This window comes from Danio rerio, chromosome 5, assembly GCF_052040795.2.
Source record: "Danio rerio strain M-AB ecotype USA chromosome 5, GRCz13ab, whole genome shotgun sequence".
NCBI classification, from domain to species: Eukaryota; Metazoa; Chordata; class Actinopteri; order Cypriniformes; family Danionidae; genus Danio; species Danio rerio.
In genome coordinates this window covers 16400977-16413798 of record NC_141025.1, presented here as the reverse complement: position 1 = coordinate 16413798, position 12822 = coordinate 16400977, and the positions used below count along the sequence as shown (strand labels likewise).

The 12822-nt window shown below is 39.6% G+C and overlaps 1 long non-coding RNA gene across 1 annotated transcript; it reads left to right on the top strand.

Moving 5' to 3' along the window:
* Positions 1–3489: 3489 nt before the first annotated feature.
* LOC147843899 (uncharacterized) lies at positions 3490–8692 on the top strand. Its single transcript, XR_015491040.1, has 3 exons — positions 3490–3920; positions 5287–6380; positions 7525–8692. It is a non-coding gene; the product is annotated as an uncharacterized LOC147843899 (long non-coding RNA).
* Positions 8693–12822: the final 4130 nt, after the last annotated feature.

Sequence of the window (12822 nt, the reverse complement as noted above, 5' to 3'; positions counted from 1 at the left end):
ATGAAGAATGCACCAGTTATCTGTAAAGATTTTATGTCCAGGGAGCAGCTTTATAACTCCATAATCTACAGTACATTTAGCCTAAAAACAAGAATCAGTTCATTTAACATGCACTGAAAGTGTGTGACAACATGTCCCCTAAGCCATTCTTATGCTCAATGAATGAGGACGTTTTACATGCTTTGGTGTGAAATGATGTGTAAAGCATTTTAGAAGCAAAACAATTCACAAAACCCTTACAAATAAGCAACATGGGGTGTCTCACTAGGCATGTACAAATTTGCGAATCAGCAAATGTGCACGCGGACATTTTCTCAAACAAATTACAATCAAAATCATTTTATGACAAAGAAATTAAAGGATTAGTTCACCAAAATTATGAATAATCACACACCCTCATGTCCTTCCAATCCTTTGAGACCTTTGTTGATCTTCGAAACACGAATTAAGATATTTTAGGTGAAATCCGAGAGCTCTCTCGATGTTCAAGATGTTCAAAGCCCAGAAAAGGAACCAAAATCAAAATATTCCATAGAACTTCAGTGGTTCAACTGTAATCACATGAACAATTCTGTGTATGTTAAACATGTTGCTATTATAGCAGTATGAAGTACCTGTGCCTCCCTTTGGGTCCCTTTGAAAATTAAAATTTTAGAATATCTATTTAAAGGGCACCTATGGTGAAAAATCTACTTTTCAAGCTGTTTGGACATACATGTGTGTAAGTATAGTGTATATACTGTCATATTGGGGTGATATAAACACACCCAGTCCTTCTTTTTCAAATTTAAAAACATATAAACGGTGGACCAATTGGAGCGGTTTTCAGGTCGACCGCAACTTTACGTAGGAGTGCGGTCCACCGCCCACCAATGTTGATTGACAGCTGCGCGCATTGCCAAGTCTCCATAGTAATGCATATACTCATATCGACAAGACAGGACGAGCGAAAGGCAACCGGGAATAAAAGGTCTGTTCAGTTTGCTAGGATCATCAATTATCATCAGACGTGATCAAGAGTGAGTTTTACAAGTTTAACATGTTTTAAAACGCGTTTCACTTCATATTCACTTCATCAGCACAGCCTCGTGTCTCTCTCACTGTCTCTCTGTGTGCGTGTGTGTGTCTGCCTGCGTCTCTACACTATGTATGTGCGTTAGTGTCTGCGCTACTTGTCTGTGCTATGTGTGTGTGTGTGTGCGTGTGTCTGCCTGCGTGTCTACGCTATGTATGTGCGTGTGTGTCTGCGCTACTTGTTTGTGCTATGTGTGTGTGTCTGCCTGCGTCTCTACGCTATGTATGTGCGTGTGTCTCTGCGCTACTTGATTGTGCTATGTGTGTGTGTGTCTGCCCAGGGCTGGACTGGGGCAAAAAATCGGCCCTGGCATTTTGGGCCAGAGCGGCCCACTAAATTCAATCAAAATGCTATCTATCTATGCACGTCCGATATTTTTATCAACTCATATTCTATAAAACACAAAAGACATATATATGAAATAAATAAATTATTACAAACTTTAATCTCAATTTAATTTCTGTATACTGTCCATAAAGATATTTGTTGAGTTCTAAAAAATACACTATTCATTTATTTATTTTTCTTCGCATAAGTCCCTTATTTATCAGGGGTTGCCGCAGTGGAATGAACTGCCAACTATTCCAGCATGTTTTATGCAGCAGATGCCTTTCCAGCCACAACCCAATATTTGAAATCACCCATACACACTCATTCACACACACTCATACACTACAGCCAATTTAGCTTATTCAATACACTATTCACTCAGCCTATATTCAATAATAAACACAACAAACTGCCTGCTAATGCATGGGTAAATCTTCAAAGGGAACAGTGTACTTTATAACCTCATTTACCTTATCCTGCTTGCTGTTTCACTAAACAATCTAAACAATGAAAACATAATATAAGTCAAATTTGTTTCATTTTGATATTATGATTAACCGACACCAAACAGCCTCGTGTAGCTGCATATTTATATGAGCGTCATCTTCACTCTGCATATTTATAACAAAACAGGGCTTAAATATAACTGTATCATTTCATTTCCATTGAAAAGAATGAACTTTACCCTGTCTCTTTTGCAGAATATCAGTTTTAATAATCAATAATGGCCATTATAACAGTATAACGTACATTAAATTTAAACGATAAAGGTAAGCAATCAGTCAATGTGCAGAATCAGTGTATGTGGTTACATAAATTAATATATTAGCTTATCTTTGCACTCAGCCAAAACAGTTAACTGAGAACAAGTGATTCAAAAGACATAAGAGTTGTTAGATAGAGACAACAAGATGAGTATCACATTTAACAACTATAGTGAGATGAGATCCAGCAGATGAACTGTCTGACATGCACTATACTCTCACCTGGGGTTTATGGTCACCCGCTGAACTACTGGCTGAAGGTCTTGGCAGAGAGTGTGTGGTCACATGATTTGCGCTTTTAGCCGTGTACTAGAATGAACAGAGAACTTATCAGAACCGCAAAATGAAATGCTGGTGTATTTCCCGCGATTTCTCTGCGCCTCCCTTGCGTTTCTTCTCTCTGACTCTCGACTATTTTGACAAATACACACAGACGACGCACGCTCACACGGAGTCCAAAATAGGAGTTTGTGATTGGGCCAGCCTAATGTCAGTAAAGAAAAGAACCAATGGGCTGCAGAGTGTTACATGGGCCGGCCCGGTCTGTCTGTCCGGGAAAAAAAGCATCTACTTTCAGATAGTCACAGATCACAGGAGAGTCAATTAATAAAGCAGAAAAAAAGATAGGCTGCTAATCCTTTTATGGGCCAATCAGATCATGAGACGATGATCAGCCCGGCCCAAAAAGTACGTCGGTCCACCGGGAAAGTGCCCGGTTTGCCAGATGGCCAGTCTGCCCCTGTGTCTGCCTGCGTCTCTACGCTATGTATGTGCATGTGTGTCTTGCTACGTGTCTGTGCTATGTGTGTGTGTCTGTGCTGTGTGTGCGTGAACTCATTGTTGCAACTCCACAAAAAAAAAATGCATCAAATACTGATGGTAAAGTTCTTACTGTAGTATTTCTCACAAACGTTACGTGAGATCTGCTTCCTGAGGCAGCCGAAGGCGTGTTGAGGCATGCTGCTGACAGGCACGTGGGATAGGTGGGCGGGGATGACTCGCCTTAAAGGCCCAGTGCAAAAAAACAGCAACAACCTTATCCCAGCTATAATATAGACATTTCAAACAGCTATAATAAATACTGTGATGGGTGTTTTGAGCTGAAAACTTACAGACACATTCTGGGGACATAAAAAGACTTATATTAAATATGAAAAAAGGGGTAACCTATGTGCCCTTTAAACTAAGTGAAAATAGTGCACCCTGTTGGAATAATACAGTATACGAATAATAAGGTAAACAATTATTATTCATCCGCTGCGTAAAAACCTGCTGGATAAGTTGGCGGTTCATTCCGCTGTGGCGAACTCGGAATAATAAAGCGACTAAGCCGACAAGAAAATAAAATTAATGAAATGAATTTGCGCATGTATTATAATTTTGACTTAAGGGAAGGGGTGTCCTAAAAGTTTGAAAACCTCTGGTCTACAGCACGAGAGCTCCATACTACGGGTTGATCTGGTTACAGAATCGCACTGAGCATTTTGATGGATTTTCCTAAATAATTAAACCAGGAATCTCCTTTAAGGAGGGGTGTGTGTGTGTGTGTGTGTGTGTGTGTGTGTGTGTGTGTGTGTGTGTGTGTGTAACAACAAAAGCATTTGCATTTAGTGGCATGTTAGATCTGAAGAGTTACTGCCTAAAGGGAATAAATGGTCATTTGAATAGAAGCCCCCAGGTATGGGGCATACCCTTAGCAGTGGGTCAAAAGATACCTGAAGTTGTAAATCTACTATTTTGATTATGTCTATGTAATGAAGTTTGCGGCCCTTTGGCCGCCGGGAAGAAGGAGGCGGAGAACCGACGGAGCTTTAAAATGATTTATTAATAATAATGGCGGCAGCTCCTCACGGAGACTGCCATTTAAATCAAAACAAACGGACGGCAGCTCCTCGCGGAGACTGCCGTCAAACTGAAAGCAAAAGTAAAATAACATGCCCGGGCCCGGTCCTCTCTCGGCTTCCTCTGCCATCGGTCCTCCTTTTATGGTCCAGAGCTCCTTCCGTGGGATCCGAGGCAGGTGCGCACCGCACGTGCATACACTCACGCGGTGGCCTCACCCCGTTCCCACGGCTCTCGGCCACGCCCCCTCGCCACATACCCCCATCTCCCATCACAGGCCGGGGGCACCCCGTGGCTGTGCATACTCCGGGGGGGGGGGGGGGGGGGGGGGGGGGGGGGGTTTGGCGCCACAGCACCCGCGAGACCTATATGAGATGGGCCGAGAGAAAAGGAGATGGAAAAAAAAAGGAGGAAAGACAGAGTAGACCGAGAAAGGGGAGGAAAAAAAAAAAATTGGGGTTCGGTTCTCCAGACACGCTGCCACTCGGTCCTCCACCAGCTGAGAGATGCGACGACGTGCTGGGAGCCCTGTAGAGGAATCTATCCACCCGTCCGTCTTCTGGCGTCCGGCGGCGGTTCTCCTGGCTGGCTGGCGGCATTTCTGGTCTCCTGCTCCGCTCCCGCTTCGGTGGATGGATGCAGGCTCTGGCATCATGGCAGATCGCGGCGACTCCCCCGGGTTCTGTGGGATGGCTCCCTTCAGCTCTTTCCCTTCCGGTGGTGAGCCCCGCGTCCCCTGCTCCTCCCCATGCTGGGAGCCGGCAGCAGGCAGATCCTTTCCTCGCCAGCCTCAGGCCGCCCCGGCACTCTGGGCAGACGAACGGGTTTCTCCCCCACTCGGGTTAACTCCCGAACACTCGCCCCCTCTCTCAGCGGCGAGGGCATCTGGACAACGCGTCCCTCCTTCTCCCGGGCTTCGGCACCACTGTAATGAAGTTTACGGCCCTTTGGCCGCCGGGAAGAAGGAGGCGGAGAACCGACGGAGCTTTAAAATGATTTATTAATAATAATGGCGGCAGCTCCTCACGGAGACTGCCATTTAAATCAAAACAAACGGACGGCAGCTCCTCGCGGAGACTGCCGTCAAACTGAAAGCAAAAGTAAAATAACATGCCCGGGCCCGGTCCTCTCTCGGCTTCCTCTGCCATCGGTCCTCCTTTTATGGTCCAGAGCTCCTTCCGTGGGATCCGAGGCAGGTGCGCACCGCACATGCATCCACTCACGCGGTGGCCTCACCCCGTTCCCACGGCTCTTGGCCACGCCCCCTCGCCACAGTCTATTTCTGAGGGAATCAGATCATTGTACCCGTTGCACTATTTCAAATGATATCAAACATGATGCAAAAAGTCACATGCATTGAAACAGAACTACTTTGACATGACCATTCTGTGAGTTAAGATGGCCTTTCTGTGAGTTGTGTGAGGGGGAAGAGTAGGGGAAGGGAAGGGAGTGCAGGAGAGAGCTGTTCCCGCATTCTCGTGAATGTAGATGTATGTTTTGTCCATGTGGATGTATAAAAATATCTGAGATTTCTCCAATCTTACGGTCTTTTCTTACCACGAAACCTAAAAAACTAAAAAATTGTAAGAGCCAAATATTTCAGCAACAGGCTTGAGAAAGGAGAAATGAGCTCACCGTTGTCACAGCAACGCTAATTGCTGGTAATTTCGAGCTCAATTTTAATAAAGAGAACGAGAGACAAAGTGGCGTGTCCATAGCAGCGGGAGGAAAAGTCACACACTCGACTATACGGCACGTCTTTCCATTAAGCGTGGGGTGTGTGTTTCTGTGAGGAGTAGGAAGAGGAAAACTGATGACATTCACAGTGTGTCATGAGCCATAAAAAACGCAGGGGATACTGAATGAGACGAACATTACAGCACAGACACTTATGGCCAAATCTGCGTACAGCGTGGTGATATTTTCATCACTTTCTCCTGCTCTTTCAGATTTTACTCCTCTGTATCTTCAAACATCAGCACTATAAAATCGGCAATTGACAGCCAGGCGCTGAACTGTTGGTTGTTACTTCTACTTCAAGTCTGTTTGTTGTTGTAAATTGCTGTCAGTGTGAACACCCTTAAAATTTTGTTCTGAACAAAAAGTCTTGGAAGGCAGCGTGTGGCATTATATAAGTGCTTTTGATTGCTGAAGCTCTATATGGATAGGCTTGGGCTGATACTGTCAGGTGAAGTCAGTTTTTATTTTTATAGCACTTTTCAAAACCCATATTGTTTCTAAAAACAAGTTTACAGAAACCTCAGAGCAAAAACTCAATCTGAAACAAGGGACAAGTATAGAGGGTCTATCTATCTATCTATCTATCTATCTATCTATCTATCTATCTATCTATCTATCTATCTATCTATGTATATATATATACACACACACAACAGTTCTGTCTGGTTCTTGAATCTGATTGGCTGATAGCCGTCCAGTAACAGCACTCGTCCAGCCTTTTCACCCTTCAACCTTGTGTATTACTCCACCCATATACAGTGACAAGCAGAGGACACTACATTTTGACAAATATTGCAGCTGTTGGACAACATAATGCACTTTAGATTTTTTTTAGTCAAGAATGTCGTCATTTAGATTGCAACTATGCAGTTTATTTATAAGCATGGTCCCTATTTTAAACATTTATTATTTCTGAGAGACAGCGCATCGACAGCCATTAGCCTGTCTTTGAGCAAAGACGGTTAAAGATGTTCATCCACAAGATGGTGACAGAGATTGCATAATAAGTCCTAATGCTGTGTTCACAAGCGTGAATAAATATGCTATTTGCGTGTGAATAGGCGCGTGAACATTTCGAGTTTACTTGCTTTATGAATTTTATCAAATTCACTTCACAATAGACACGGATTTGTGTCATGGGCAGAGCTTCTGTCTACTCGGTCACTCTTCATTACTAAACGGCTAACATGGATTTTATTGAGGTAATAGGTGTGTTTATGTGCTTAATGAAGGCTAAAAAACAGCGTTGAATCGATTGGAGCTGTGTCTGAGTACACTAGATTTTTTTTAGAGGTGCACCCAGCTCTATGAGTTCATAAACTCCTTCAGAAACTTAACCTGGATGATGGACGTGCTTTCAACTGAGCCGAGCCCAGATTGATGAATTTTTGTCGTTGTCGGCAGAAAGATTTTCCCCTCAGGACACCAACAACAGGCACTACATCATAACCATGCCCCTACAAGAGAAAGCTCCTGATTGATTAACGTGGTATAGCCTTATACGCGTGTATCACGCCACAGTATGTCTATTTGCGTCTTTGCATTGACTTTATATGTAAATCATTCAAAAGCTTGACGATTCTTCCGCGTCTGGTGTGAACGCGGCATAAGAGAAAAACAGGTAATTTCAAACTACAGCTGATCAAATCATTAATAACAGGTAAATGGCTTTCTAAGACAATCTTTCATTTGTATGTTGTAGTGCTGTATTTATACCATAGTAATATTGTAATCTCTCAATTGCAACAGAGAAACACTGGGAAATCTCTGTAGACTGATGGTATTTCATGCTGTTCAGCCTTATAATCTTAAATTGTGAGCAAAGTCACCTGTTTTGTCATCATTTTAGACATTACGCTAGAGAATCATTCCATAACTATAGAATATTTCTTATACATTATATAATATAGATATATAAACCACTACAAGTCGTCACCTTGGAATTATAAGGTTCTATCTGCATTCTGAATGATTTTGAGAGATTGAGCTTCAAAGTTTTTGTATTCCATAGCAAACAGTATGTGTGTTACAGTCATTCATTCATTTTCTTTTCGGCTTGGTCCCTTTTAATAATCTGGGGTCGCCACAGCGGAATGAACCGGCAACTTATCCAGCACGCTTTTACACAGCGGATGCCCTTCTAGCCACAACCCATCTCTGGGAAATGTGTGTATATGTTTTTATTTATTTATTAAAGTCTTAAAATGTAAACAACTTATAAAAAAACATCCCATAATGTTAATAAGTTGTCAATTAATAAGAATATGTCAATAACTCAATTTTGACAAAAATGTCAGATAGAACCTGATAATTCTAAGGTGACGAAGTGTCAATATGTCCCTATTTTAAACAGTAGGGTTAAATTTTCAATGCAGTTTAAGGTCCTACATAGACTACATTTTTTCAAAAAGAAATTACATAGGATTTTCCCCAATATATCTGCTATTTGCAATAAGTGCAAATCAGAAGAAGCCGATTTAACTCATAGTTTTGTATTTGTTGTAAAATACAGGAATTCTGGGGTCTTTAAAGTGCTTTCAGATGTCCTTGACCTACACGTAGATTCTGACCAGCGCGGTTATTCAGGGTATATGCAGGTAATTTCAATACCCTTTTAAAGACCTGGAAATATTTTAAGATCTCATCGCCATTTGAAGTTAATAATTATCAAACCTTTAACTTAATAAACAGTTGTTAATAAACAGTTGTAGTTAAATAAATCAATGTAGCACAATCATGCAACAGAATAGCTAAATCCACTTCAAGCTTCAGCCACTGTTTAGACTCTGCTTTCTTCAACCAAGAGTACGCAAACTTGCATTTTCCCATATCGCCATCTGTTTCGCTCTATGGTTTGTTGAGAGCGTCACATCACCTTCCCGCATTTGTCACAAATTATGTGACATCAGCCAGATGGAGGAGCTTGGCTGGACATGCCCCAGCCTGAACCAATCACGTGGATTGAACACGCTGTTGTTAATGTTAGGAGGAAAATAAATGTAGTTATGTTTTTTTGGTGTCAAACACTTTGGACAATGCTTAAATAAAATTTAAGACCTTGTAAAAACATGATTAGGACTTTTGAATAAGAGCCTTAATTTTCGCATAATTGATTTATCAACTTTTAATACTTTTTAAGACCCTGGACACCCTGATATTATATTAGGACATTGATTATACATATTCATTGAGCAGTGCACAACAGCCAAAAAGCTGTTATTTTTGTACTGGAAAAATGTTTATCCTCCAACTGCTAAATTATCGCTTGAAGAATTGATATCTACTCTGCACTTGGAACAAACCAGATCTCTTTTAAAAGGCAACATTGGACAATTTTAAAAGATTTGGGGCCCTTTCTTCTGTCACTTCATGGGGAATTCTTTCCCCCAAAGCAATGTATTGTAACTAAAAAGTTGTTTTGATTATCACTGTATTGTATACTTACAAGCTGGGGTGTTTTTATTTTTCCTTGTTTTTGTAAGTTTATGCACATCAGAAAATGAATCCAGGAATTTGTGATTATTATAAGTCTATTCAATATTCAATGACCAAATAAAACTTAATTGACAATTGTTATTCATGGTCAACTAATAATAAATCAAAACATTTGGTCAATCTGTATATCTAATTTTACATATTTAAAACACTGACTAGATAGGCAGCCCACTAGATTCTGGAACGCAGCCATCTTTTTTTTTTTTGTGCCTATGAGTTTTAAACCTCACACATGCTACAATACCACCCTCACACACACACAAAACTGACACTTGTAAACCATTTCTGTCATGTTGTCAAGTAGTGAACTCCTGACTCCGGTGAGCTGTTTATTGAGAATCATCCCTCCATCTGTTCCCTCACAATAAAAGAGCAGTTCTGCGGCACTCGCTGTTCTCCGGCAGTAATCAGACGCAGGCAATAGAGAACAGGGTTGATCGATTAATCACTAGGTTGTAGAAAGTGCACTAGCAACAAATGCAACATGCACCGCTGTGCTCGAGCCCTGCTGCACTCTATCACATGGAGTACACTTCACTGTATCGATCTATTGTGATGCCATTCCCTCGGCACCAGTCTCTATAGGACCTCCTAACCGGAACAGGGGAAAAAAATTCAATTTGTCAAAAAAACATAGATTACAACAAGCGAAGGGCAATTTATCTATCGTCCCTCAAGCAAATCAGTAAAAAGAGGAATGACATTTAATAAATTGGTTTATGATATCTAATACACTGTAAAACAGAAATAAAAAAAAAAAAAAAAATATATATATATATATATATATATATATATACAGTTACTTATATTTTTACAAAAAATTTAGCCTAATTTGGATTAAAAAGCACTGTATAATTTATCATCAGACAAAAAACAGTATCCAAAATAAATAAATAAATAAAAATAAATAAAAAATAGGCATAAGCTGAAAAGTCTCTAGATAAAATGGCATCAGACAAAAAGATGGAATGGCATTGGACAAAAGGGCATCAGATAAAAGGGTTTCGGAAAAATAATCATTATCAGACAAAACAAAACTGCACCAAATGTCATTGGAAATAAAGGTGTCAGATGAAATGGCATTGAACAAAATCAAATCAGACAAAAAAAAACACATTGGACGAAATGACATCAGACAGAAGGCATTGAACGAAACAGCATCAGAAAAAAACATCCAGACAAAATGGCATCAGACAAAACTGCGTAAATATGGCATCAGAATAAATAGTATTGGATAAAATAGCTCTATACAAATAAAGAAAGATAAAAACGAGAGAAGGATGAAATGGCATGGGCCAAAACAAGGATAAAATGGTTTCAGAAAAAAATGTAATCAGACAAATCAATATTGGAACAAATGACATCAGATAAATTTGCATCAGGCAAAAGTCATTGGGAGTAAAGGAATCAGACAAAAAGGCATCAATAAGAATCCAAAGGATGAAGGTAACATGAAAAGACAACATGAAACAGCATTGGAGCAAACTACATCAGATAAAAAGCCATGCAGACAAAATGGCATCTGACAAAATATAACAGACAAAAGTGGCATCAGATGAAATGGCATTGAACAAAATGACATCCGACAAAAAAAAAAAACATTGGAGGAAATGACATCAGACATAAGGTATTGAATGAAACAGTATCAGAAAAAAAGCTGATTAAACAGCATTGGACTGCATCAAACAAAAAGCCATGAAGACAAAAAATCATCAGACAAAAGACACTGAATGAACAGCATCAGGCAAAATTGCATCAGATAAAGTCACCTGGATCAGTCATCAGACAAAATGGGATCTGACAAAATGTATCAGACAAAAATTGCAACACATGAAACAGCATCAGACAAAACTGCAGAAATATGACATCAGAATAAAGGGTGAAATGACAAAAGACAAAATATGCCTTTAGACAAAACAGCATCCAACAAAAAAACATCAGATGAAACACCACTGGACAAAACAGTATTCGACAAAAAGGATAAAATGTTTGTAGAAAAAAGTAATCAGACAAAACAATATTGAACCAATTGACATCTATACAGACAAAAAGGTATCAATCAAAAGGGCATCAGATGAAACAGCATCAGATGAAAAGATGGCATTAGACAAAATGTCATCACACACACAAACAAACAAAACATTGGATATAATTACAATCAGACAAAAGACATCTGATGAAACAGGGCTGGACAGAACTGCATCAGACAAAAGGGTATCAGATAAAATGGCACCAGACAAAAGACACTGAATGAACAGCATTAGACAAAAAGCCATGGTACTGGATGAAATGACATCAGACTAAAAGCACTATTGCAAAAAAGCAAGCAAAAAAAGCATCAGATGAAACACCACTAGACAAAAAAACCTCAGACAAGAGGATGAAATGGCATTGTTCAAAAAGGATAAAATGGTTTTAAAAAATTAATCAGACAAAACTATATTGGACCAAATGACATCAGATACATTCACATTAGACAAGAAGGCATTGGGAGAAAAGGAATCAGACAAAAAGGCGTCAGTAAAAATGGCATCAGATGAAATAGCAAAAGACAAAACTGAATCAGACAAAAAAGTTATGCAAATTAGCATCAGACAAATGACACTGAATGAACAGCATCAGACAAAGCCACGCAGACAAAATTACATCTGACAAAATGAATCAGACAAAAATGGCAACATATAACATCATGATAAATAGTACTGACATAAAACAGAAGGCATTGAATGAAATAGCATCAGGCTACAAAACATCAGATGAAACAGCATTAGACAAAACTGCATCAGACAAAAAGCCATGCAGACAACAGGGCATCAGAGAAAAGACACTGAGTGAACAGCATCAGACAAAAAGTCTTGCAGACAAAATTGCACAAAATGTATCAGACAAAAAGTATAACATGAAATAACATCAGGCAAAACAGCATAAATATGTCATCAAAATAAATGGTATTGGATGAAATGACATCAGACAAGAAGCACCATTAGACAATAAAGCATGAAAAAAAGCATCAGATGAAACACCAAAAGAGCATCAGACAAAATCATGAAATGACATTGGTCAAAAAGGATAAAATGTTTTTTTTTTTTTTTTTTTTTAAGTGATCAGACAAAACTATATTGGACCAGACAAGATATCAGACAAGAAGGCCTTATGGAGAAAAGGAAAGGCATCAGTGAAAATAGCATCAGATGAAACAGCATCAGACAAAAGGACATCAGATGAAACAGCGCTGGACGAAACTGCATCAGACAAAAAAAGCCATGCAGACAAAACGTCATCAGACAAAATGGCATTAGATAAAAGACAATGAAAAAACAGCATCAGACAAAAAGCCATGCAGACAAAATTACATCTGACAAACCTATCAGACAAAAACCACAACCAATGAAACGGAATCAAACAAAACTGCATTATATGGTATCAGAATAAAAAGCATTGACATCAGACAGAAGGTATTGAATGAAATAGCATCAGACAAAAAGACAGCAGATGAAATTGCATCAGACGAAAAAAACCATGCAGACAAAATGACATCAGACAAAACTGCATAAATATGGCACCAGAATAAATAGT